This window comes from Melanotaenia boesemani, chromosome 11 (genome assembly GCF_017639745.1).
Source record: "Melanotaenia boesemani isolate fMelBoe1 chromosome 11, fMelBoe1.pri, whole genome shotgun sequence".
Lineage (NCBI taxonomy): Eukaryota > Metazoa > Chordata > Actinopteri > Atheriniformes > Melanotaeniidae > Melanotaenia > Melanotaenia boesemani.
The window spans coordinates 2,395,475-2,422,407 of NC_055692.1; the positions used below are offsets into that span (position 1 = coordinate 2,395,475).

The window sequence follows — 26,933 nt, forward strand, 5'->3', positions numbered from 1 at the left end:
AGAAAAGCACAGTCTCTGTGTATTCCTGTAGGTCCTGCTGATCGAATAAATCGACTCCAATAAATTGACTCCAAGCAAGATAAAATTGACATTGAGTTACAGGCTAATTGTGCTGCAATTAAAGAACAGGTGTCTTTGCTGACTAAACAATTGTCCCAGGTAGTGAAGATCACTGACAAGGTGGTTCCTGATAATCCCTGCCCACCAAAAACTCAGCTTCCAGTAGCTCCAGCTAATACCAGAGGCAAATGCAGTAACTGTGTTTAACTGGGCCAAGTCAGCTGTCCACACTGTTTTGTATGTGGCCAAGCTGGCCATTGTGCAGTTGGCTGCCTGCAAAAGATGTCGGGAAACGGGTTGAGGTCACAGGAGAGGGGCTGCCAGTGACCAGGATGACAGAGGATGCCCCAACATCATCTCATAACGCAAAAACCAGTAGTTTCATTAAATCCAATGGAGTCCACCAGCCCACATCCAGAAAACGTCTTGCACAGCTCATTGGTAAGAGATGCATGGTATCATGTGCCATCAATGGGGTGCCACTTCAAATGCTGCTTGACTCCGGGACCCAAGTGACTATGATAGGGAGAGCATGGATGGAGAGAGCCCTGCCTAACATTCCGATTCAGCCTCTGGAATCACTCCTCTCTGACCAACACTTAGAAATCGCTGTATCTAAAGGCACTAATGTTTCATTTGATGGCTGGGCTGATGTTGAACTCCAGATCCACAGTACAAACCATGGTCATGCTACCATACAAGTGTTGATCAGCCAGAACAGCCTTAACTGTCCTCTCATAGGCAGTAATGTAATAGCAGAGATCATAAAAACAAACACAGAAACAAGACATGGAACCAGTCTTACTGCATTACTTAAAGAGGCTTTAAGTGTGACTGACAGCACAGTAGAGGCTTTGGTGTTGGCCCTCCAGGTTACAACTTCTGATGAGGCACCCCATTGCAGTGTGGGAAGAAAACTGGAAAGAAAGGTGTAGTCATTCCAGCAGGACAGATTTGTGAGGTTAAGTGCAGAGTAAGGGAATGGCCAAGAAGTGGATCACTGCTGTTTCAGCCGAGTGAGTTCTCTGAAGGCCTCGAACTTTTTCCAGCTTTGGTTGAGGTCCCCAACGGGGTGACAAAGATTGTCAAAATCCCTGTTCAGAACCCTACGAAACATCTACCTTTCCAAAAGAACAGTTTAAGGTACTTTGGAGGAAATCGTGGGTGTGAAGCCAGTTCAGTGGGTGCCAAATAATTCACAAACCGTCCCTCCTTCAGCTGTGGGTTCATGCTCTGCTCAGTTAAAAACAGAAAGCAGTAAGACAAAACACGAGACATACCAGAAGTGGCATCCACCTGTTGATTTGTCTCACTTGGAGGAGAATGAACAAAAACTAGTAAGGGATATGTTATATGAGGAGTCATGTCATGATTCTGACATTGGTAGCATTCCAAATTTGCAGCTAAAAATTCATCTCGAGGATGAAACACCAGTTCAAATTTCCATCCATCCATCCATTCATCCATCTATCAATTTCTTCCGCTTATCTGGAGTCGGGTCGCGGGGGCAGCTGCCTAAGCAGGGAAACCCAGATTTCCCTCTCCCCGGCCACATTCACCAGCTCATCCGAAGGGATCCTGAGGCGTTCCCAGGCCAGCCGAGAGATGTAGTCTGTCCAGCGGTTCCTGGGTCTGCCCGGAACACCTCACCAGGGAGGCGTCCAGGAGGCATCCTAACCAGATGCCCGAGCCACCTCATCTGGCTCCTCTTGATGTGGAGGAGAAGCGGCTCTACTCTGAGCCCCTCCCAGATCACCGAGCTTCTCACCCTATCTCTAAGGGAGAGCCCGGCCACCCTGCGAAGGAAACTCATTTCGGCTGCTTGTATTCGAGATCTCGTTCTTTCGGTTATTACCCACAGCTCATGACTATAGGTGAGGATAGGAGCGTAGATCAACCGGTAAATTGAGAGCTTTGCCCTTTGGCTCAGCTCTCGCTTCACCACGACAGACCGATGCAGAGCCCACATCACTGCGGACGCCGCACCGATCCGCCTGTCGATCTCCCGCTCCATCCGTCCCTCACTCGTGAACAAGACCCCGAGATATGCAAACTCCTCCACTTGGGGCAGGACCCCATCGCAGACCCGGAGAGAGCACTCCACCCTTTTCCGGCTGAAGACCATGGTCTCGGACTTGGAGGTGCTGATTCTCATCCCAGCCGCTACACACTCGGCTGCGAATCGCTCCAGTGAGAACTGAAGATCACGTCCCGATTAGGCCAACAGAACCACATGATCCACAGAGAGCAGAGACCCAATCCTGAGGCCACCGAACCGGATCCCCTCCACACCTCGGCTGCGCCTAGAAATTCTGTCCATAAAAGTTATGAACAGAATCGGTGACAGAGGACAGCCTTGGCGGAGTCCAACCTGCACTGGAAATGATTCTGATTTACTGCCGGCAATGCGGACCAAGCTCTGACACCGGTCATACAGGGACCGGACAGCTCTTACAAGCAAGTCCGGCACTCCATACTCCCGGAGTACCCCCCACAGGAGTCCCCGGGGAACACGGTCAAATGCCTTCTCCAAATCCACAAAACACATGTAGATTGGTTGGGCAAACTCCCATGCCCCCTCAAAGAGCCCAAAGAGGTTGTAGAGCTGGTCCACTGTTCCACGACCAGGACGAAAACCACACTGCTCCTCCTCAATCCGAGGTTCGACTATCCGATGGACCCTCCTCTGCAGCACCCCTGAATAGACCTTACCGGGGAGGCTGAGGAGTGTGATCCCCCTGTAGTTGGAGCACACCCTCCGGTCCTCCTTTTTGAAGAGGGGGACCACCACCCCAGTCTGCCAGTCCAGGGGGACTGTCCCCGATGTCCACGCGATGCTGCAGAGGCGTGTCAACCAAGACAGCCCTACAGCATCCAAAACCTTAAGAAACTCCGGGCGGACCTCATCCACCCCCGGGGCTTTGCCACCAAGGAGATTTTTAACCACCTCAGCGACCTCAGCCCCAGAGATAGGAGAGCCAGCACCAGCTACCCCAGACTCTGCTGTCTCATCAGAAGACGTGTTGGTGGGATTGAGGAGGTCTTCGAAGTATTCCCTCCACCGCCTCACAACGTCTCTAGTCGAGGTCAGCAGCCCCCCATCCCCACGGTACACAGTGTTGACGGAGCATACCTTCCCCTTCTCAGCTGCCGGATGGTGGACCAAAATCTCCTCGAAGCCGTCCGGAAATCATTCTCCATGGCCTCTCCAAACTCCTCCAACGCCCGAGCTTTTGCCTTAGCGACCGCCGAAGCCTCGATCCGCTTAGCCCGCCAATACCCATCAGCTGCCTCTGGAGTCCCACAGGCCAAAAAGGCCTGATAGGACTCCTTCTTCAGCTTGACGGCATCCCTTACGGCCACAGCTGCGGCTGGCCAATAGAGGCACGGAACACAGCCCATTCAGACTCAATGTCTCCCGCCTCACCAAGGACATGGTTGAAGCTCTGCCGGAGATGGGAATTGAAACTCTTTCTGACAGGGGACTCTGCCAGACGTTCCCAGCAGACGCTCACAACACGCTTGGGCCTGCCAGGCCTGACCGGCATCCTCCCCCACCATCTGAGCCAACTCACCACCAGGTGGTGATCAGTTGACAGCTCCGCCCCTCTCTTCACCCGAGTGTCCAGGTCATGCGGCCGCAAGACTTCAAAGTCGATCATCTAACTGCGGCCTAGAGTGTCCTGGTGCCAAGTGCACATGTGGGCACTCTTATGTCTGAACAAGGTGTTCATTATGGACAATCCATGACGAGCACAGAAGTCCAACAACAAAACACCACTTAGATTCAGATCAGGGGGGCCGTTCCTCCCAATCATGCCCCTCCAGGTCTCGCTGTCATTGCCCATGTGAGCATTGAAGTCCCCCAGCAGAACGAGGGAGTCCCCAGAAGGAGTGCTCTCCAACACCCCCCCCCCCCCCAAGGACTCCAAAAAGGGTGGGTACTCTGAACTGCTATTTGGTGCATAGGCACAAACAACAGTCAGGACCCGTCCCCCCACCCGAAGGCGGAGGGAGGCTACCCTTTCATCCACCGGGGTAAACCCCAATGCACAGGAGCCAAGTTGGGGGGCAATGAGCAGGCCTAAACCTGCTCGGCGCCTCTCACCGGGAGCAACTCCAGAATGGAAGAGGGTCCAGCCCCTCTCAAGGGCAGTTGTTCCAGAGCCCAAGCCATGCATCGAGGTGAGTCCAACTATATCTAGCCGGAACAGCTCAACCTTGCGCACCAGCTCAGGCTCCTTCCCTGCCAGAGAGGTGACATTCCACGTCCCTAGAGCTAGCTTTTGCAGCCGAGGATCAGACCGCCAGGGTCCCCGCACCTGGCAGCCGCCCAGCTCACACTGCACTCTACCCCTATGGCCCCTCCTGCAGGTGGTGAGCCCACGGGAGGGGAGGCCCATGTCATCCTTTCGGGCTGAGCCCAATTGGGCCCCATGGGCAAAGGCCCGGCCACCAAGCGCTCGCCTTTGTGCCCCACCTTCAGGCCTGGCTCCAGAGGGGGGCCCCGGTGACCCATTTCCAGGCAAGGGAAACCTTGGTCCTTGTTTTTTCATCATCATAAGGGTTGTGTGAGCCGCGCTTCGTCTGGTCCCTCCCCTAGACACCTGTTTGCCATGGGTGACCCTACCAGGGGCATGCGCCCCCGACAACATAGCTGCTAGGATCGTCAGGATACACAAACTCCTCCACCACGATAAGGTGGCGGCTCATGGAGTTCAAATGTCCTACAATGCAATTCCTAAACCCCTGTATAAGGAGATACAGGAATATGTTCAGAATCTCCTTGACCATGACTGGATTAGGAAGTCCCCTTCACCATACTCATCCCCTGTAGTCTGCGTCAGAAATAATGACCGAAGTTTACGTCTGTACCCAGGTAGCAGACAGGTCTGGGCCAGATCTGGTATCACGCTGGCACTTCTGGCCAACTGCTGGCATGGCAAGTGGTATGTCAACCGGATCTGGGCCAGGTCTGGCAATGATGGCTCTGTTTATACCATGGCATGCCATATGTGGCCCAAATATGATTTGGTATATGTGGCCCAGATCTGTCCATGCCATATGCGGGCCAATTAAGCTCATGTTGCCCGTATCAGTCTCTTAACATGTGTTAAACACAAACAAAGTTAAGTCTTACTTTTAAAATGTATTTCTATGTGTCTCACTTACCACCACCCCACTCCTAATTCAATTTAGTTTTTCAGTATATAGCAAGTGCATTCAAACTCATAAACACACCACATCACATGCTCCAATTAGTATTAATACCGACAGAAAACTTTTTTTTCCCCCTTAGAATATTAAAACAGAGCGGGTCCTTATCTTACTCATTACTAAATTACACAACAACTTTGCGTTTGTTTGTTGAGAAATTAAATCACATATGTCAAACTGGTCCAGCAAAGGGCCGTGTGGCTGCAGGTTTTTGTTCCAACCAAGCAGCAGCACACCAGATTTGACTGATTCAATCAACTGATCTCAGTCTTCAGACAGCTGATTGGTCAAACTGTGTGCTCTTGGCTGGCTGGAACAAAAACCTGCAGCCACACGGCCCTTTGCTGGACCAGTTTGACATGCCTGAATTAAATCTATCACTATTTTGCAGACTGTCTGCTAATGCCTCCCTGACAATAAATTAATAAAACAACAGATTGACCATTCACCCAGGTAGCAAAATTGGTCTGGCCCGGTTCTGGCCCACACAATACACTTAAACCTGGCCCACATACCGCAAAGAATGACGGCCTTTTGCTGGCCCAGATCTGGTTTGCCAAAGGTGGCCCCCACATGGGCCAGCCTGAGGCCAGCTGCAGACACAGTGGTGGCCCCTTACTGGCCCAGAACAGTTTCCACACTGGCACCAGATGTCAGCCTAATGAATACCTTAATAAAACTGTGCAATATTCAGCCTAGATTAAAAATACTTCAACAACGGTGATACAATTATACAAATAACATTTATTTTGATTTGAATAACTTGTTCAAAATAACAATATATAATAAATAACAATATAAAAATCAAATAATAAAATAAACAAATAAAACAAACCAACCAACCATTAGTCATAAGATGTCATTACCCATCTCTCAACACGTGACTTATTTCCTATGCTCTGATTGGGTCAAGATACTTCCTATTGTTAAACGCGCGTTTGTCAACCGCCAATACAGAAGAAGAAGAAGAAGACGACAACAAAGAAGAAGAAGAAGCGGGACTAGAACGGGATGTGTTGCATTGAGCCGAGAGAGACAAACAAAGTCAAGGTGAGTTTACGGTTTTATTTATTTAATGTGTACAGTATATTTATGATTAAAAAACATACTTCGTATTTTAAAGTGCATTCCATTTGAACGGGGAGGCGAGAATTTCCCTCTTTGCTAGGGACGTCACCCACTCAGGGTAACGCATTTGGTGGAAGCTGAAGTGAGTGAGCGTGCTATTGCTCTTTCGTATTTTGGGTTGTCCATGGGTTATAGTTAGTGTCTATACTGAAGGCTACGTAGCTATTGTAAGTTTGTTTGTGTTTTTTCCCCCCGCATCGTCATAGATATATACATGTAGATGTCCCCTCTGACGCTGTTGTCCGGAACAATGCGTTGAAGCGGCCGCCATCTTGGGCCGGGGTAAGCCGCGTCCATTACTGTATTAGTCAACAGAGGCAGTCTATCAACGATTAAAATAACAGTACCTTGCTGAACTTTCAACCGATTTTCAGTCGGTTTGGTTTATTGGAAATGTCACACGCATTTATACAATATAACAGATTATTTTCATTATTTATTTTTTTTATTTTGAGGTTGCCTCATTTTTTCCCCTTTACTCATTTTTTAGGGCTGTGCAGGCCAGTGTAAAGACAAAGAACGTGTAAGGCACAGTACAATCACTTATCATGATTGCAAGTCATTAAAATGGGTACAGACATCTGTAATCTATTGCAGTGGTTCCCAAATTGGGGTCAGTGATATTGGGTTTGCCATGTCATTGCAGCTCAGATGAATTGCCTAGTGCACCAAAGATCCTTCATGTGTTTGGCCCAGATCCCAGAGGGAATGATTCTGAGGATGAAGCTGTCTTACCAACAAGAAAACAGTAAACTATTATTATTAATTTTAATTTAATAAGCTGTTTAAATTTGAGGAATGTCTGGAAAGCTTTGCTCTTTTCTTTTTTGTATACAAGATGGACTGTTTAATGCAGATGTACTCAGTTACACTTTAACCCCTGTGAAGGCCGCGCTCTTCAATGGTGGCGTGAACACTGCTCTAGGCCAGAGAGCCGTTGCTAAGGCAACGGACAGGGAGCAGAGGCCCTTATCTCGACAGATAACACCTGCTGGAAACCCCCGCTTTCTGCTCTCAGTGAGTGAAGGAGGGAGAGAAGTTTATTAAAGTTTGAATCCATGACTGTTATGGCACACATGATGTGAGATGATGTTTTTAATCAAAAGACTGAGTTTATGGACTGCCTGATCAATACTCAGTTATGTTTTTCTATGTGTTATGTATTACTTATTCACATTTCATATATTCCTGTTTGCTTGCTTATTTACATATCCTTAGATTTAGTGATGTTCATTAGGTTTTGGTTTTGATTAATAAGAGCTACAGCTTAGTTGTTATTATTTTGTAGCATACAGAGAGTGCATTCACAAATAAGATACAAATAAAAGTCAGAGTTTTTTACACTGCTGAAGAAGTGAAGAAGAGGCCCAGAAGGGAGTAACCTGTTATCTGCTTCGCTCCAAAGCAGAGCGGAATTTCCCAGCAAACTCAGAAGATATTAACAAGCAGCCTTTGTGTAGAAAAACTGTAAGGATGGATAGATAACGGGGCAGGGAAAAGTGTCTTCTTTCCTTCAGCCCTGATGCAACCCAGAAGGAGGGACCAACTTGTAGGATGCTCACGTATGCTTTTCGGCTGATGGAAAAATACTAAGAGGGTTGGTTCTAAGTTGTTTCTTTCGATGGAAAATTACTGAGTGGGTTGGTTTTGAGTGTTTTTTCTGCTAGTGGGAAGGTACCAGATGGGATGGTTTTTAAGTTATGTATATATACTGGTGATTTTGTGAAAAGAGAAAATTGTCCGGAGATTTTGAAGAGCTGCTGCGGAGATTTTGCAGAGACTTCTACAGATTTTCTATGGAGACTTAGAGAAAACTTAGTTAGATTTTTACAGAACTTCATCCCTCTTACTGGGATAGATTTTGCCCGTTTGCCAAGGGAGATTTACTTATTATTAAAGAAAACTTAGACCGTGAAAGCGGAAAGCACTCCTTGTGAGAAAACCTTTTACTTTATACCTATTTCTTTTATTTTGCTTTTAGCCCTCACTGAAAGGGAAGCCCTAAAAGGGAATTTTATTCTTTTTTCTTTCTTTTTATTTTATTTTTTCTGTATTTTACCAATAAAAGAAAACTTGAATAAAAGGGTTATAGTTAACTTCGGTTAACTTCCCAACCAAACTTATTTCTCTTATATTTGTCCACATCTACTGAGGACAGGAGAGGACAACACAACGAGCAGGTAAGCCCCAGATTCCCCAATGCCCGAAGAGACATAAGAATTCGCTAGATTATTATTTCGATACCAGGTAGTTTTCCTGTTAGGACGATAGTACGGTAGCTTCATACTCCTAGACCCAAAGGCTGGCTTATCTACCAGAATAACTCCTCAGGTCTATCTCCGCATGAGCGGACGATAATAATCAGGAATTCTAAAGGGGTAAAATTGCTTATTCTCGCGCCACAAGAATCGAGGTGGAAAGGTTCGCCCATCACCTCGCGACTGGAGTCTCACCGGTCGTTAAAGATCCAAGAGAGGAAACAACAGGACGTGAGCCTGAAAGGTCGGTCAAAGAACTGACACTAGGGTAAATATTCGTCACCGGTTTCAACACCCCAAAATGTGCAAAGGTGCCACAAATTATGTTTTCTTGTGGGGGTGAGGGTGTGCTCAGCGCTGTGTGCGTTGGCGTGTCTGTGTGTCTGGGCGCATCAGGGCAAAACTCAGCGATACAGAGAGCAGAGGAGAATTGCGCGCTCTCTCCAATATAAAGGTTGGGGGGGGCACTGACATTTAGCCAGGCACCTCATGGGCCATGAAACAATCACTGGTCTACCTTTTGAATAGGTCTAATGCATCAGAAATATTTATTTCTAATTCCTGAAGAACCTATTCCAATTAGATAAACACCAACAAAGGAAGGGCATCCTTGCAATCCAAACACCCCCAAAAAGTAAATAAAATCTAATGCTGATCATGCTACTCTTGCAGAGTGCACCATACTGGAGCTGGACCAGAGAGGCCAAGCGTCCCGTAGCCTGCACCAGGGAAGGATTTCATCGACTGACCTGCACCAGAGAAAGACTGTTTCCTCTGAGCCACATCAGTTGATAAGAAGACCACAAACCAGTCTTCATATATGTGAGTATTATATTTTATTTGTAGGCTGTGCTCTGCTGTTGGCCTGAACACATTTTTATGAGACCTGTTGTTTATTTACTTATCCACAATTCTTTTTTCTTCCTAGCACACCTAGGCCTACCACATCCAAGGGTTGAAATCTGTAACTGAAGAAGAGGTGTTGAACCAAATCTGCTACCATTAGCTGATCGCCAGTCTGTCCAAAACATGGAGGAGCGGCTCAGAAATAGTGCTGACCTCAAAAACCACCTGGTAAGAATGTCATGTCAAACTATCCTTGTGAACTGGAAAACCAAAAATAATTTGTGTATTCAGCCTTATAAGCCTCCCCTTGGCAAAGCAAATTTGTTTGGCACAACACAGCAGCCACACTATCATTCTGCTGCCATGATGCTGGACAGGACAGGTTAAAATAAAAGAATGTCATGTAAGTTAACCTTCTGGAGAAAAGTTATACAATGACAAACCATGTTCTTGATTAAATAGGCTTTAAATAACATTGCTGGGACATACAGTGTAAAACTGAGAAACTATTTAGTATATGGGGGAAAAGGTAATCATAATTACACGGATAAATTTAACAGTTTCACGGCACCACAGGCACACTATTATCAAAGTAGTTGAAACCATAGGAAGACTGACTTCACTCTGCATCCTCATCCTTTATTTTACTTTACCAATTATTACTGTTGTGATTTCATTGCATAAATTATGTTGGTCAGACTATCAGACCAGTTCAGATTTGCTGCTGATATTTTCAAACATAACGAGTTAGGGCATATTGTACTGCTGATAACTAACAAAGAAATATCAATTCACAGAGAACTGCACTGGCTCTTAAAGGAGGGGGAGACGTTAAAGAGTGTCATGGGTGCAGCCTTAACACTCTCTCGCCAAGAATGTCAACATGCGCGGTATAAATGGCAAGATTGGCTTCCAGCACCTGCAAATAAAGGATGTTGTCATTGGTAAGTTTGTCTTAACAAACACTGACTCCCTCAGAGACCATGCATTTTTTATTTATTTGTTATGGCTAGATTTAAACTGTAGGTCTGGATGCACAGCTCTGAATTTTTTCTCTCTTCTTTTTTTTAGAAGTCCACGGTGGGAATGATGGACTGCACAGACAGCGCTGCTTCATTTGGACTTCTGTGCCCTTTGTTAATTTTTTACAAAGACTTTAGCCTCCCTGATTTTATTTGTTTTCCTTTTGTTATCCTTAAGCTCACATTCTTTTAATGTATTTTAATTATTGATCTTATAATTCTATTGGGTTGAAACCATAAAATTTTTTTCCATCCCCACTTAATGTTGTTTCCCTCTGTTCACCTTGTTCACTCTCCACCAGTGTCACATATTATTTGATTTTTATATTGTTATTTATTATATATTGTTATTTTGAACAAGTTATTCAAATTAAAATAAATGTTATTTGTATAATTGTATCACCGTTGTTGTAGTATTTTTAATCTAGGCTGAATATTGCACAGTTTGATTAAGGTATTCAATAGGCTGACACCCGGTGCCAGTGTGGAAACTGCTCTGGGCCAGTACAGGGCCACCATTAGGCTGACATCCGATGCCAGTGTGGAAACTGTTCTGGGCCAGTACAGGGCCACCATTAGGCTGACATCTGGTGCCAGTGTGGAAACTGCTCTGGGCCAGTACAGGGCCACCATTAGGCTGACATCTGGTGCCAGTGTGGAAACTGTTCTGGGCCGGTACAGGGCCACCATTAGGCTGACATCCAGTGCCAGTGTGGAAACTGTTCTGGGCCAGTACTGGGCCACCACTGTGTCTGCATCTGGCCTCAGGCTGGCCCATGTGTGGGCCACCTTTGGCAAACCAGATCTGGGCCAGCAAAGGGCCGTCATTTTTTGCGGTATGTGGGCCAGGTTTAAGTGTATTGTGTGGGCCAGAACCGGGCCAGACCAATTTTGCTACCTGGGTATATTGACTTTCAAGGACTGAACCACAAAACCATCGCTGACCGCCACCCACTTCCACGTATCCAAGATTTGCTTGACAACTTGGGTGGGGGTGGGGGGGGGGGGGGGGGGGGGGGGGGTTTCATGGTTCTCACTACTCGACCAAGGCAGTGCATACCACCAGGGTTTTTTTTTTTTTTTATGAGAATTCGAGACACCTGACTGCATTTAGCACTCCTTGGGGGTTATATGAGTGGGTCAGCCTCCCATTTGGTCTTATCAATGCCCCAGCGGCATTTCAGCGGTGCATGGAAGAGGTACTTGATGGTCTAAGGGATGAGTGCTGCTCTCCATATTTAGATGACGTGCTTTGCTTTTCCATAACTTTCCATGACCACATTGATGACCTGAGGCGTGTGCTCCGCCGACTGCGAGAGCATGGTGTAAAGTTGCATGGTGTAAAGTTGTGCCCAAAGAAATGTGAGTTTTTAAACGTCAGGTCAGGTATGTTGGGCGACTAGTGACTAGTGAGGGTGTTCAGATTGACCCTAAAGATCTTGAAGCAGTGAAGCAGCTTAAAGACAGAGTACCAAAGAATGTAGGAGAGGTTAGAGCCCTCCTCAGGTTCCTAGACTATTACCGTGCTTTTATTGAGGGCTTTTCAAGGATTGCTAGACTGTTTTTCAAACTCATAGAGAGCCCCAGTGAGTGTAGTCAGAGAGCTAGCTCAGCTAAGTTTAAAACTCAGCTGAAGTGTAAGAACAGTGGCCAGTTACCATCCAAAACCCCTGTACAGTGGACAGCAGAACATGGCAGTGTAGTGTTTCACTGTATTGACAAGCTAACAAGTCCACCCATCTTGGCCTACCCAGATTTTAGTTTGCCTTTTGTCCTCCACACCGATGCCTCAAATGAAGGTCTGGGAGCAGTTCTTTATCAGCAACAGGGAAACAAACTCTGTGTCATTGCTAAGGCTGGGCGATATACAAGTCTTGTAAGCCCAGTCTTGATAAAAAGATAAGCCCCACTTTTTGTCCAAAGTGATTCATGACCCCTATGGTTGACATGATTTATGACAGCCGGCTGGCCGGTCGTTCATCAAAGGGTTTTGACAGGTTTTTCGTCCAATCAGAAGCTGCTACGTCATCGGCCGGAAGTCCCTCCTCCTCTCTTAGAGACCGGAAGTCCCGCCCCCTCCTACAGCCCGGAAGTCCCTCCTCCTGTCTTAGAGACCGCGTCACTTCGTCATTGCGTGCCGGGAAAAATAATTATTTTCTGCAAAAGCAGAACTATTTTATGCTTTAAAAAACTTTTTACCTTATCGAACCCTTTTTTCCTGCCAAGTTTTTTGTTTTTTCCCGCCTCCGGTACTGCTGCGTCTGAAAAACCACTGAAAAATAAGACACAAAAGAATTAAGCAAAGCTATTTGTGCAAAGGTTGTTGTCAAAAAAAAAAAAAAAAAAAAAAAAAAAGGAACTGTGGTGAAAGAGTCAAAGGGAGAGATAGAAGGGCGGTGGATGTCCCTCCCTCCCTTTCAGCGTGAGAGAGAGCTCATACGTGCCAGAGAAGGCGCTCAGTTTAAAAAAAATGAAAACCTTAATATATCATCCGTTGTAAGCCCAGAAAACTTTCTGTCACAAAAAAGTTGGGGGTGGGGGGAGAGAGAACTTTCTGTCACAAAAAGATGGAGGATGTGAAGCAGACTAGCTACCATGCGAGTGGTAATTAAACGCAGGCTGTATGTTGACCATGGTGAGAGTGAACAGACCTTTTTCATATATATCATAGGCCTAAAAAAAAAAAAGAATCAAAAGAATGGTCAAGATCGCTGGTGATGCAAAAAACACATGTCCAGGGGAATCCTGCTCTAGGAGTCATAACTAATCATTCTTCTTACTTTTGGCATTATTTAAAAGCTGAATCTTAATGTCAAATGTAAAGATAGGCGTATATACTATACATATGCCGTGCAGCGTCCTGGTTTTTAAAACCAGACCGGAGGCGCATCACCCCCTGCGTACATGGAGCATGGTAGGGCTTAATTTTACCCCTCTCGTCGACTCGGTTTTTTCTGCAGAAATACTAAATTCTGTTTAAAATCCTGCTACCGCAGTATTGACATAAAGAAATTTTTCTGCAACCGCCCTCACAACTGGGTGAAAACTTTCTTGTTAGAGGTAAGTCCCTTTATTATTATTTTTTTTTCCTATTGCACGCTCCTAAATTTTTTAAAATAAAAAAAGAAAATCTTTGTTTTTTTTTTAAATAAAAATAAATCATTGTTTTATTAAAATAAAAGATAGTTTTTTCTAAATTAAAAAAACATTATTTTTTAGTCACTGCTGATGAATTTGAGGACCTGTATTTCACTCAGAGAGACTTTGGTACACGGTTCAACCGAGAAAAAAAACATTTTGATATAATGCAATTCCGTGATGGCGTGTGTGTTTTTAACACAAATTGAACCTACCTGCAGATCTGTTGGATGCGGCGGAGAGACTCCCGGAGCCTGAAGCATCCTCGGTTCCACGCACACACCGATCTGGAGAACAACCAGCGAGAAGGGCTGTAAATCCGGCCGTTTACAGAGGAAACTTATCCATCCTGCCCAGCAGCCAGAGTAGCGCTGTAGAAAAATTAGAAAAAATCCTGAATCGAAAAATTGTAGTATTTTACAGGACACCGGACTACCGGCCCATGTCACATTTTCAAACTGATTTCCCGGACCGCTCTAATCCTCTTTTCCTCTTCTTACTCAACAATCACTATTACGGTATAAAAAACCTTCACCGTTTTATCGGGGGTAAACACATTTGCAATTTCTGCTACAGATGTTACGAAAAGCCGCACTCTCACATTTGCAAAGGCTATTGTTCGGTTTGTAACGATCCCGCGTGTAGCCGGGAGAAGGCAGCGTCCGTGTTGTGCGGCGACTGTAACCGAACGTGCCGAAACTCTTCCTGTTTTACAAGAGTTAAAGAGTCTAGAGTCAGCTCCTCGGCTTAAACTCCTCAGGCCAGTATTTGTTCGGCGATAAAGCGCTGTCTAAAATGCAAGATGCTGTACACCGTTTCTGTAGGGGATGGAGCGCGTCCTCACACCTGCCCGCGTCTAAAATGCACCATCTGCGGTGAGAAATTGCCGGGTGAATCCGATGCCGCCGACGGTGAACACTGGTGTTATATACAGCCTCTCCCCGTCGTCACACAACACAGCGCAAACTGATTTTTTACGACTTTGAAACTTTTCCCAACAGTCAGGATGTGCACGTTCCATTTCTGGTGTGTACAAAGATGCTGCAGGGTGCACGGTGGGTATCGTACAGACTAGATTGTGTCAGACAATTTGTCCTGCATTTTAGGAGACCTCTGTATCGGGGGGTGCACTTTCATAGCGCATAACTCCAGGGGGTTTGACGGGTATTTGGTTCTGAACGGCATGATCACTGCATTAGGTCTGCAGCCGGATCTGATCATGCAGGGGAGCAAGATCCTCTGCTTCACCAATCCTGACTATCAATTGAGATTCATCGACTCCCTCTGCTTTCTAGCTATGTGGCTTAGTCAGATGCCAAAAGCTCTGGGGTTTCCTGATTCTTCAAAAGGCCATTTTCCTCATAAATTCAGCTCTGAGGAGCATTTAAATTATGTAGGACCCTTCCCTCCCCCGGCTGATTACGGTGCGGACAGCATGTGTGTCACAGCTGGGTTCAGCCGTCGGAGGGAGGAAAGCAGGACCCAAATAGCAGACGTGATAACAGAACAGATTTATTAAACACGAGAGATATGGGTGGTCTGAGCTGGAGAGGGTCCGGGGTTCAGGTTCTCTGGGGGAAGAGGAAAATGGTGAGTGGAGTTCTATGCAACAAAGTCCTGTGATTCCAAGCTGGTGAGCGGCTTACTATATCCAAATGAAACTCCGGAGTGAAGGAGGAGGTATGCTGTCACGGCTGATCCTGAGCTGAAGGATGAAGGGCGGGCAGGCAGGTGGCGAGGTATACAGCTGGCGGTTGGAGGAGGAAGACTGGAGGTCAGATCACTGGAATGCTGGAGTGTATCGATGCTGGAGAAGAGGTGAGGAAGCAAAGGTAAGTATACTGGACAGGAACAATAGAATAACTAGTAGCGGCCTGATTTACCACAAAAACAGTGACATAATCTGGCGAGGTCTGGTTGCTCCTGCAGTCCTCATAAAGGGAGGCTTGATGAGGGTTGATGGAACGCAGCTGCGGAGAAAAGAGCAGACCGGACTCCGCCCCAAGCTCACTGAAACCTGCACAGCCCCACCTAAAGCTCAGGTAGAGAAAGACATGCAGCAGAACTGTGACAATGTGTCAGCGTGAGCAGGACGAGTTTTACGCCTGGTACAGGGAGGTCTGTCAGGGAACTTTCAACTTTCAGAAGGAAGCTCTGCATTATTGTCAAAATGATGTGGATATTCTTTCTCAGGGCTGCGTAAAGTTCTGTGAACAGTTCCTCAATGACACTGGTGTGAATCCGTTCAGCTGTATCACCATTGCGTCGGCCTGCATGAAAGTGTTAAGAACGAACTATTTGTTACCCAAAACTCTGGCCATCCCCTCTCCGGATGATTACAGGAGACAATGTAAACGTTTTTCAAACGCGTCGATACAGTGGCTCGAGTGGGTTGCGTGCAGCAGCTCCGTTCACATCCAGCACGCTTTAAAGGGCGGCAAAAAGCAGGTGGGTCACTACTTCGTGGATGGATATGCCGAAATAGATGGCGTTAAATACGTTTATGAGTTTATGGGCTGCGAATTTCACGGTTGCGGCGAGTGTTTTGCGTGAGCCATCTCTCCTCTCAGGGGGGTCCCCTATGAGCAGCTCGTGATGCTACAGAGCACAAATGCAGTGTGCTGGAGTCAATTTATGGCATGCGCGTCGTGGTCATGTGGGAGCTCGAATGGGAGAGGCTGAAGAGGGAAAGCCCCGAGGTGAGAGCCTTCATAAGTGAGTTTAAACCCCCAGAACCGCTCTCCCCGAGGCAGGCGCTGTTTGACGGGAGGACCTGCGCGGTGAGGCTGCGGTACACAGCTGCCCCCAATGAGTCAGTCAGATACGTGGATGTCACCTCCTTGCACCCGTACGTCAATTTCAGCTACGCATATCCACTCGGGCACCCCGCCATCATCACTCAAGAATTTGCCGCGCCTCAAAGTTACTTCGGACTCATTAGAGCCGTAGTCAATCCGCCGCGCGGGCTTTTTTTCCCGCTTCTACCGTAGAAGACGTCTCGTGAAAAACTGGTCTTCACCCTCTGCCAGAGATGCGCTGAAATGAACAATCAGGCGGGCCCTTGCACTCACGACGGGGAAGGAAGAGCGTTAACGGGGGTCTGGGTGACCGCGGAATTTAACAAAGCTCTGGATCTCGGTTACAGCGTGAGTAAAATCACCGAAGTCTGGCACTTTGAGAACCGTAGCGACACAATTTTCCAGGGGTACATCCGCACCTTTCTGAAAAACAAACAGGAGGCATCCAGTTACCCGCCCAAGGCAACTGATCAGGCGAGCAGAGAGGCTTATGAGGCTTAGGGATTATGAGACGCATCACGGCATTCGACTAGACGTGGACAAAATCGAGGTGAATCTGCCCAAACGCCAGACGGCAAAAATCTCTTTGAATTCTTTCTGAGGGAAATTTGCTCAGAGGAATAATCTGGTACGCACCGAGCTCGTCAGCGACGCTGAGAAGTTTTTCAAGTTCATGTTTTCAGGTTCGTACAAGGTGGAATATTTCACCTTTCTGAATGAGAAAACTGCGATGGTTCAGTGGAAATACGCTGAGCGCACCGTGATCCCTCCCGGTAAGACCAGCAACATGTTCATCTCCGCGTTTACAACGGCCTACGCGCATCTCAAGTTATACGATTATCTACAGCGGCTGCAGCACCGCGTTCTTTACACCGACACAGATAGCGTGATTTATGCAGTAAAAAATGGGGAGACTCCCCTGCAGCTAGGAAATTATCTGGGTGATCTTACGGACGAGCTGGATGGAGACACCATTCAAGAATTTGCTTCTGCCGGTCCTAAAAGTTATGCTTTACCAAACTCGCGAGCGCAAAAAAGTTGTTTTGCACATGAAGGGCATCATACAGACTCGGGAGTGTAGCGAACGCATCAGCTTTGACGGTGTAAGAGGTCTAGTGGAGGGTTATCTCACCAACAGCGGCAGCAGCAGCGGTGGGGGTTCTGGAGAGGGTGTGATCGAGGCTCCGCAGCACACCATCCGACGTGACAAAAAGAGCTTTCATGTGAAAAACTGTACATTTGATAAAAAGTTTCGTGTGGTGTATGATAAAAGGCGCCTCTTCCCTGACGGTACCAGTTTGCCTTTTGGGTATTAAGCGCGAGAAGAGAGAGAGAAAAAAAAAAAATTACGCACCTTACAGAGGAAATTTATTTATTCGACCCTAGAATGAAGATGCCATTTTCATGTATGGTAGTAGGCCCTTCAGGATGTGGGAAAACTTTTTTTGTAAAAAATGTACTGAAAAATGTCAAATGTGTGATGGATGACGAACCCGCTAATGTGGTATGGATTTACACATCTTTCCAGCCTATGTATGCCGAGATGATGAAGTTTAATAAAAGAATAAAATTTGTACAAGGACTGCCTGATTCATTTGAGAATGAAGATCTGTTTCCCTCGGATCAGAATCATCTGATCATACTCGACGACGTCATTTTCCAAGCGGGTGAGTATCAGGAGGTGGTGAAGATATTCACGCAATATAGACATCATAGAAATATGAGCGTATTCTTGCTCACTCAGAATGTATTTCATCAGGGTAAATACAGCCGAACCATTAGCTTAAATACAAACTATATGGTGCTTTTTAAAAACCCTCGGGATGAATTACAAATGAAAATATTGGCTCATCAGATCTTCCCCACACAAAAAGCCTATTTTCTGGACAGTTTTGAAGATGCAACCAGAGATCCTCGCGGGTATTTAATCCTGGATCTCACGCCGACCTGTCCAGAACGTTACAGACTGAGAACGGGCATACTTCCAGGCCAGTGGCCGGCCGTTTATGTGCCAAAATCTAAATAACCCAGCATCATCAACAACAACATGTCAGCGCGCATAAAAAGGAACTGGCTCACTGCTCTCCGGACTTTCTTTATGCTCTGAGCGAGATTGCCTTAAATCTTTTGAAAGGGAACATCCCTCTGACGTCTTGCCAATATAAAAAACTCAAGAGGCGAAAGAAAATCATCAAACTGTTGGCTGATAAAAAAAACTGGGATAAAACGCAAGAGACAGGCCTTGGATAAGCAGTCGGGCGGTTTTTTTCTGCCGCTGCTTTCAGCCGCCGTGCCTATCCTGGGAGATCTTTTAGGCGGAATCATTAGAAGATAATAAAGAAATAATAAAAGAAAAAAAATGTCTATGAAGACCTCGCAGAAAATGTTTCTCTTTTCACCTCAACAATTAAATCGGTTAAATCTGACGCAGCCCGAGGCCTCTATGAGGCAGACGGCTGAGAATGATCTGGATGAGAAGATGAGAGCGATATTAAACGAACCGGGTCTGAGTTCTTATGAGAAGGTTAAGAGATATGACGCGCTGCTCCAGAGATATCTCTAATCAAGCAAGGTCTGAAAGACGACGGCCGAGTTACTCTGACTTTACGCCGCGAGTCTGCAGACGACAAGCATTACAACCAGCATCCCGACTAGCTGGAAAACGGATCCGAGGCCGGGCAGCGCCTTTTTGCATCCGGCCCGATTGAGTCGGATGAGATAGCGACCGACGTACTGGAAAACCTGCCACGAAGGGATCGCAGAAATGCCGAATACATTATCCAGAAGCTGACCAAGAGTAACGGCGGATAGACTTCGAAAGGGGAGTTTGTTCATAAGGGGCAGACTGTGGAGGGCTCGCACATGCTAGATTTATTGAAAAACCTTACGCATTCCTTTAAAAAGAAAAAATCTCAAGCCCCTGAGCCAAGAGGTTGGATGTCATTTCTGAGTACTTTAAAAGAGTTAAATATCCCTTTGCCATCCGTAACTAATCCTGAAGCGCGTGAGCAATACAGACTTTTGAAAACTGGCGAGCCAGAAGATGCATCTAGTATACGGAGCTCTGAACGGGGGAGAAAGAAACAAATAATTTTATCGCCAAAGTGGAGCACGCCGCTGGAGAAAGACAAGCGAAAACCTGAGAGTTCTGCTCCTAAAGACGGAATCGGGAGGACCCAGCGTAAAACTGTAAAACCAGCATCTTGGATTAACTTTACCCCGTAAAAACAAAAATAAATAAAGACGCTAAAAGTTTTCATGGCTTTCTCAATAAAGCCTTTATTCACCGCATTATTTTTCTGTTCCAGTCTCTTTTTTTTTTTACAGAGAAAAAATGATGAAATAAAAAGTTTATAAATGGATATTCTAAAAAATACTTGAGGAGAAAAAAAAGCTAAACATCTACAAATGATGAAAAAAAGTTTATATATTTAAGAAATACTTGGGGAAATAATAACAATTAGAGCATGTAGCACTCTTTAAACATCTGTAGAGAGCAAGTCCGATTATTAAAAGAGCGTGAGCCCTGTTTTCTGATACAACGCTCATATTTCTTTACAAAGTCGGATACCTCAAGATCATTTCTTAATTCATCGGCGCGATACCGGGATAATTCTTGTTTAAAAGATAAACCGCTGGTTCTGTGACAGAGATAATTAACGCAGTGATGTCCGCATGTGGTAGACAGGGGGTGCTGAAGCTGAAGATTGTGATAGAGAATTTTCTGCAAGCGATCTTCCAGAAATTGTACAATGCTGGAGGGATAATGAGTAAAGGTCGGCGGGAACCCATAAGAGTCAAAGAATGTAGCGACTCCGCCCTGCTCCAGGGTTAGAGAAAGCCAGTGCTCCCCGGGCAGGTGAGCCGGGTGGGTGTTAACTATAAAGTAAGCGGGCGGTGTTACGCCCGCTGCCGATTGCTGGCAGCTGCGGTTCATTCTGCTGCTGATTGCCTGAGTAAGAGCTCTGTCTGGATTGGCTGGATTCCCACACACCCCAGTCTCCTCCCCTCTGATGGGCTGAACGAGCAGTCAATCAGGCTGCCACTTAGTGGAAGCAAACATAGAAAAGGCTGCTGCAGAGTTCAGTTGGGAGGGGAAGCCGGAATGGCACAGGCCACTTCCCCTCACTTTATTCACTGTGTGTGGGGTTGTAGGAGCGAGGCTGGCCAGCGCAGGTGGCCTCGGCTCAGAGTTTGGCAGGAAATTGGTAGCATGGTTTGCTGGGTGTCCGCTGCGCTAAGTGGTAGTCTGTTTGGTGTGTGACTATTCGAGCGAGTGCAGCAGGATAACTCCTGGCTGCTTGTGTGTTCCCAGTGGGGGACGGTAGATCAGTCCGTTTTAGTCTAGACTTACCTTTTTGTTTTACACTCAGTTTTAGTTCAACCTTTGCTACACCCTTGTGTTCTGCCATTGTGGTTACCTTATGTTTAGTTTAGTGTTGGGCTAGTTTAGTGTTTTGTTTGTGACGACGGTCCTATTAGTTTATGGAACTGCTGCTTTTGTGTGGTTTTCTCACCGAGTTCTGTACATTCTTTTGGTTTCACTCGGTGGGTTTTTATACAGGGTTTTGTTCATTCCTTTGTATTTATTTCAGCAGTTTCTCTAACTCCAACACTTGGTTATTTCTTTTACAGGTTTTATTCGGCGTTTCACTGCTGTGCCAATAAAATAAGCTGATTATAATTTTACATCTGTCCCAACATTTTCTTTTTTTGTTATGCCCAATCATACCCCTACTTTGGGTCGTAACAGCGGTCGCGAGTCAGCGACTGCAGCTGATCAGAGGCCCACAACCCGCAAAAAACATCTTTCCCCAGTAGATGGCGCAGAAGACTCTCCAGTTGATGGTTATTCATTTTTTTTCTTCTTCACACCTGCTTGGATCAGTAATAATCCACCAGCACTTGTCTTTTGGAGTTTATCTCCAGAATAGAGTCGTAGCAGGCGTATACGATTAACGTCGTCGTCTGGGGTAAAGGCGCTCTGAATCTCATTTCCAGTCGCAGGTTACCGCTGGGTATGGGGGAGAGAGCGTCGCTGTCTTCGGCAGGAGTGAGATTAAACACAAACAGCGAGTATCCGTTGTTAAAATCTTCGCGGTCGATGCTCAGCGGCAAATCTTTGAGGTGGCGACCCGTAGCGGTAAACATGCTGTAAAATTCTCTGACCGAAATCCCCTGATTGAATTGCGGCTGGAACGCCTTTGCAGGAATCTGTCTCCCATCCTGACATATAGCTAAATACGTTGTTATGGATAAAATTAAACGGCGAAAGATCTCTCCTCCCCGTGAAGGCCTTGTGATCCACCATGGTGAGCACCACGTATTTGGGCATGACCCCTAGAAATAGATTTTCCTGATTACATATCCTGGAATTCTCAGGGATCGAGTAAGTCTTGACGTTAACTCGTGAGATGGGGTATAGGGCATTTCCTTTTAATAAGGCCGCCGAGTGACCTAATCGCACCGCCGGAGAAACTAACTTTTTTAACGAACAGAGAAGCTCCTAAAATGTTCAGGCGGAAAGTGGAGTCCCTGGCGGCCATGAGGCAGAAGTGGTTACTCGCTCGGGTCAATTTTATTCTCAAATCCACTGAGTTCAGCAGCAGTCTTTCTCAAAAAAAATGTCGCCATGAAGAGGACCGAGCAGATGCGCTTCTCGTGAGTTTGCGGTAAAGGCCGCTCTCTGGTTTAACCTCCTGTTAGGGCCGTTATTGGTGACTACGGAGTCTACAGCTCCAGCGGTATCTTTCATGAAAAGACCCGCTGTAAATTGACTCTTCAGCATGTCGTCGGAGAAGTTTAGCAGAGTCTCGTTCATGGATGGGTGGCGCTGCTCTGCGAAATCAATCTATCCCCCAGAATGACATCTGACATCTGTTTCTGACTGGTTGAAGACGGTGTTCAGAGGATAATTAATGAGGCCCACCGCTGCGTCGTTCGCAAGGTCGGTGTGATCAGCGTTGGTGATCTTGACGCGAAGAAGCAGTAGAGTGTCGTTCAGATCCAGATATTTATCCCCGTCCCCTGGAATAAAAAATTCAATCGGACATCTGTCGGTAATGGCCGAAAGAGGTGAGATCTCTGTCTAAATCTTATCCTCTATAGAGAGCTGCGTCATCGGTGCGGAGAACAGATCGAGCTCGGCGAGACTGCACTCGGAGGATTTCTGGTGTAAAAGGGCCATGGTGGTGGATGAAAAAATCAAAAACGAGATAAACTCGGGACTAAAATATGTCGGTGCTACGGGAGGACTTCCTCCCCTTACGACCACCTCCTCCGACTGATTTTCTCTTTGCACGCACTCGGCGGAAATGCACTCCCCTGGCGGTCGCCTCTTTGGTCTGCGGGATAAGACCACGATGCCCCCGGACCCCTCCTGACTCTGGGGGTTCATCATCATCTTCCCCACGATCTGGCTGACGACGTCCGAGGCTATATTCTTCGCCGCAGATTTAAGATGAGGCTTAGCGATGGCGAAACCTTTCTTCAGCAGAGGGCTGACGAAATGAAACAGTTTTGAAAATATAGAACCGATTCCTCTCCCGTACATTACAGGGGCCCCGAAAAAGAAGGAAGAGCACCCCCTACTTGGCTATCATAATAACTCATAAAGCGGCGCGGGTCCTGTCTCAGGCCTATGAGAGACATGTCTGCAGTAACAGAGTTTATGAAGAGCGCCGAGGCGTCACCAGCTTAAAGTGCAGTTTGACGATGGTCTTCCCGTACATAAAATCTACGGGTCTGTCATGGTCCGTTTTGATCTCGATGCGTATACTCTTGATGTAACTTTTTGACAGGGGGACGTAATGCACCGTGTTGTACCTGATGTTCACCACGTCACCGTAATTTCCTTCAACGGTCACCATGTCGAGGAGCGGAGCGTAAGTGTCCCCGATATTTTGGAACTGAATAAGATCTGTGTAGACAAAGAGGTTATATATCCCCATTCTGAGGTTGCTGGGGTGAGGGGCTGACCGGTTAGAAAGAGTCCACCATTCGTTCGCTTTTAAACCTAGCATGTACGCCAGAGGCGGATAGGGCCTGATTCTGTACAGGCCGTCCCCTCTGAAATCTATGCGCTTGGTCACCTCGTTATAAGACGCGTCTGCCGAGGTGTTGTGCTTTCTGAGCGCTGGCACTAATTGATCCAGGAGGTCTTTCTGACAAGCGTAATATCCGCCTCTGCCGAATTTCACACTCACCAGTACTTGGTGCTGCTTTCGTGCAGTTTTATCCGACCTCGTTTCCTCGCTGATCTTCATTAACTCGATAAAAGCGGCGTAAACAATTTCGCACAGACCCACCACCCATTCTCCACTCAGCTCGATGGCTTTAGCCAGATCCACGGTGTAGCACGAGATGGTGTTGTCTTTAAACAAACCCGCGCTGGCGTTGGAGGGGAGGGTCACGTAAAACCCTTCCTTGCTCGATAGACTCATGATGCGTCCCGAATGCCTTCCTCGCTCGACGCGTCCCGAATGAACGATTCTCGCTTTTCAGGCGTTTAAGAGATCCGACCTCTTGACCCAGCTGCTGAATTTCACCGGCCAGCCCTTCCACCGTACTAAAACCTGTTTTTCACCCCCGACGGTGTGTCGCTTCAGGATTTCCTCCACGTGATAAGGTCTGTCTTTAGACATTTTTACTTTTTGCAGCTCGGCTTCATAAAATGAGCCTGCTATGGGTTCCCCATCAAAATCTTTAAGTCTGTATACGGGGAGAATGCGCAGAATGCACTTGGTAACTGTAAACACCTCGTCGGTGAAACTCTGCTCATATTTTTTATCAAATACTCCTCTAAGCTTGGAAATTCTAACATGATCTCCCTTCTTAAACTTTAGCGCTTTTGGGCGCCCGACCGAAGACACGCGTTAAGATTCTGAAACACTTGAGCACTGCTCTCCGAGGTGACCTGCACAGGGGTCATTTTAATACTCTGATGAAAGCTGTGGTTATAGCTTTTCAACAAATCCTGTAAGACGTCGATGTATCGTTGCGTGTTTTTGGCCGTAAAATATCTCCACATTCTAGTTTTTAACGTTCGGTTAAATCTCTCCACCACCGACGCTTTGAGGTCGCTCGCTGTGGCAAAATGCACAATGCCGTGTTTCTTCATCAGACCTTCAAAACTTTTTTTGAAAAATTCTTTACCGGAGTCTGTTTGTAACTTTTTAGGTATCCCACTGTCTCTGAAGACTGATTCAAACGCCCTCACCACCTCGCCGGCGTTTTTTTTCTTCAAGGCGCGCGCGTAAGCCCTTTTTGAAAATATGTCTATGACCGTTAATATATAAGTAAAACCGTTGTTATTTTCGGCTAAGGCTCGCATATCACATAGATCGGCTTGAAATTGGTTTAAGGGATGAGGGACGAAAACCCTGTTGGATTCTGGCTGGTTTATGGAGAGTGTAAGCATCCTGCTCCACTAGAAAATCTTTGACTTTATCCACTTTAACTTTCTCCCCCGTTTCATCTTGCACGCCCCTCTGGAGTCTATCCACTCCGCCCAGGCTACCGGGATGGGCCGGATTGTAATACACTCTTTTCATGACCTTTTTCTCGCCATCCTGCCTCATGCGATGTCTAAGGTTTTACTGGGAAAAATGAGAATGCTTTTTTATTCTGTTCTCTTTTTACTTATTTTTTTTTCACTCAACAGCCTTAAAAAGCATACATGCTTATACAAGTAAAATATGAAGAAGTGTTACATAAAAGGAAATATCATCCCGCTCAAACTCGTAGCGCTTATTGAAACAACAAATATCATAAAAAAAATTAAAGAAAATAGCATACATGATTACTCAAGGAACAGTGTGAATAACAGCGTGTAATTTTTACAGACAAACTCACCGCATAAAATGGTGAATAATTTTTTTATTTACCTCTCCAATACTCATTCACTACTAAAAGCTGGTCTATTTTAGCTACTCCCTGCTCAACCAGTCTATCTAACATCTCATACATATCCTCGAGTCTCTTCACTGATTTTAGCTCATGTAAAATAGTCTCCACTACAGTCTTGACTCTGCCGTCTTCAGACTGGATGTTGCATAAAATTAACAGACGTTGAATGGCCGGAATGAATCAAGGGGTGCAGAGACCCCTCATGAGACTGTGAAAGTTATCCTTGTAGTAGTCGTCATTGAGCACATCCAGACACTGGTGCTCTTTCTGACTGGGGTGGTCAATCTCAAATTGTAACAGTTATCCTGCCGGAACTTACAGAGGACGCTAGTGAGTAGATGGAGAACCGCCGTCTTCACAGAATTGATGAACGTAGATGTCACCCAGCCATCCGGCTCGTCCTCCTCCTCGTCCATGCTCTCTACGTCTCCCACGGATGAGGAAGGAGAAGCGGGCGGCGTTACATCAGAACAGCACCACATAGGGTCCTGAGAGCCAGAGGATGCATGCAGGGAATCCCCATACCCCTCGTCCACAACCAGCTCCATCGTCACGGGTGGCGCTGGCTCGGGAGCCTGAGCGTGCCCCTCGACCATGATTCCAGCCAACAGCGAGGGTGAGCACTCGGTATCCTGAGAGTACCCCGCATCCATGGCTCCAGACAGCAGTGAGGGTGTGCAGTTAGAGTCCTGATTAGGGTCTGGTGAGCCGGGGCTGTGAGCTCCGTGCCAGGGTGAAAACTCACCCGACTCGGTCAACGACTCGGTCAATGACTCGGTAAACAACTCGGTCAACGACTCAGTCGAGTCGGAGGAGTTGAATACCGCAGAGGGATTCTCGGACGGAGCAGGCATCCGACTGAAGAACGTGGTCAGACGTCTCTGGCCGCAGGGTAGGGGTGTAGCATGCATCTTTCTCTCTTGCATCGCGGGTCCCTTCAAAATCAAAAAAGTTTAAAAAGAATTCCTGCTGCAGCTTCTTTTATCTTGCTAGGGGGACATTTTTCCACTCCCGCCGGTAGAACCCGGGCCAATAAGAACGCGTTGCATGGTAGGAGGGGTTGAAGGAATAGCCGGTGGAAGAAGGAGGAGGCATGATCCTTAAAAATCACAGGCGGAGCTGGAAAAAAACAGCCAATGGAGGGGGGAGGACTAGGAGGCGTGGTCTACAAAAATAAGTCTTTTTTCACCAATACAACATCTTTCCAGTTGCGACAGTCACGGAAGAGGGTGCTGATCTGGTTAATTTCCCCCATTTTTTCAGCCCAGGCCACGTGAGGGAGAGCCAACACCGTCTGGAAGATGCCGCATTCTGAATTAAAGGACTCCAGAAAAAAGTGCTCATGATCCCACGGATCCCCAAGGCTCCGGAGGCTGGCTCAGAAAAACCAGCGACCGGAGGTGGTGGTTTTCAACTGCCATACAGCGCTAAAACGAGGCTTTCCTCTGCCGTCCCTCTCCGAATTGCTGGGGGAAAATCCCGGTCTAGGCCATTTAGGAGGAGAGGCCTCGGTAACTCGTTGCCCGTGTCAGGAACTACTTCGCCTCTGCTAACAGCAT

General features: G+C 46.7%; 2 long non-coding RNA genes across 2 annotated transcripts; both read left to right on the forward strand.

The window, feature by feature from the left end:
* LOC121648700 lies at nt 1–26,882 on the forward strand. Its single transcript, XR_006012021.1, has 3 exons — nt 1–11; nt 12,436–12,649; nt 26,872–26,882. It is a non-coding gene; the product is annotated as an uncharacterized LOC121648700 (long non-coding RNA).
* LOC121648693 lies at nt 6,361–10,916 on the forward strand. The gene is made up of 7 exons (XR_006012015.1): nt 6,361–6,687; nt 6,896–6,928; nt 7,052–7,153; nt 9,336–9,485; nt 9,592–9,737; nt 10,307–10,453; nt 10,581–10,916. It is a non-coding gene; the product is annotated as an uncharacterized LOC121648693 (long non-coding RNA).
* Nucleotides 26,883–26,933: the final 51 nt, after the last annotated feature.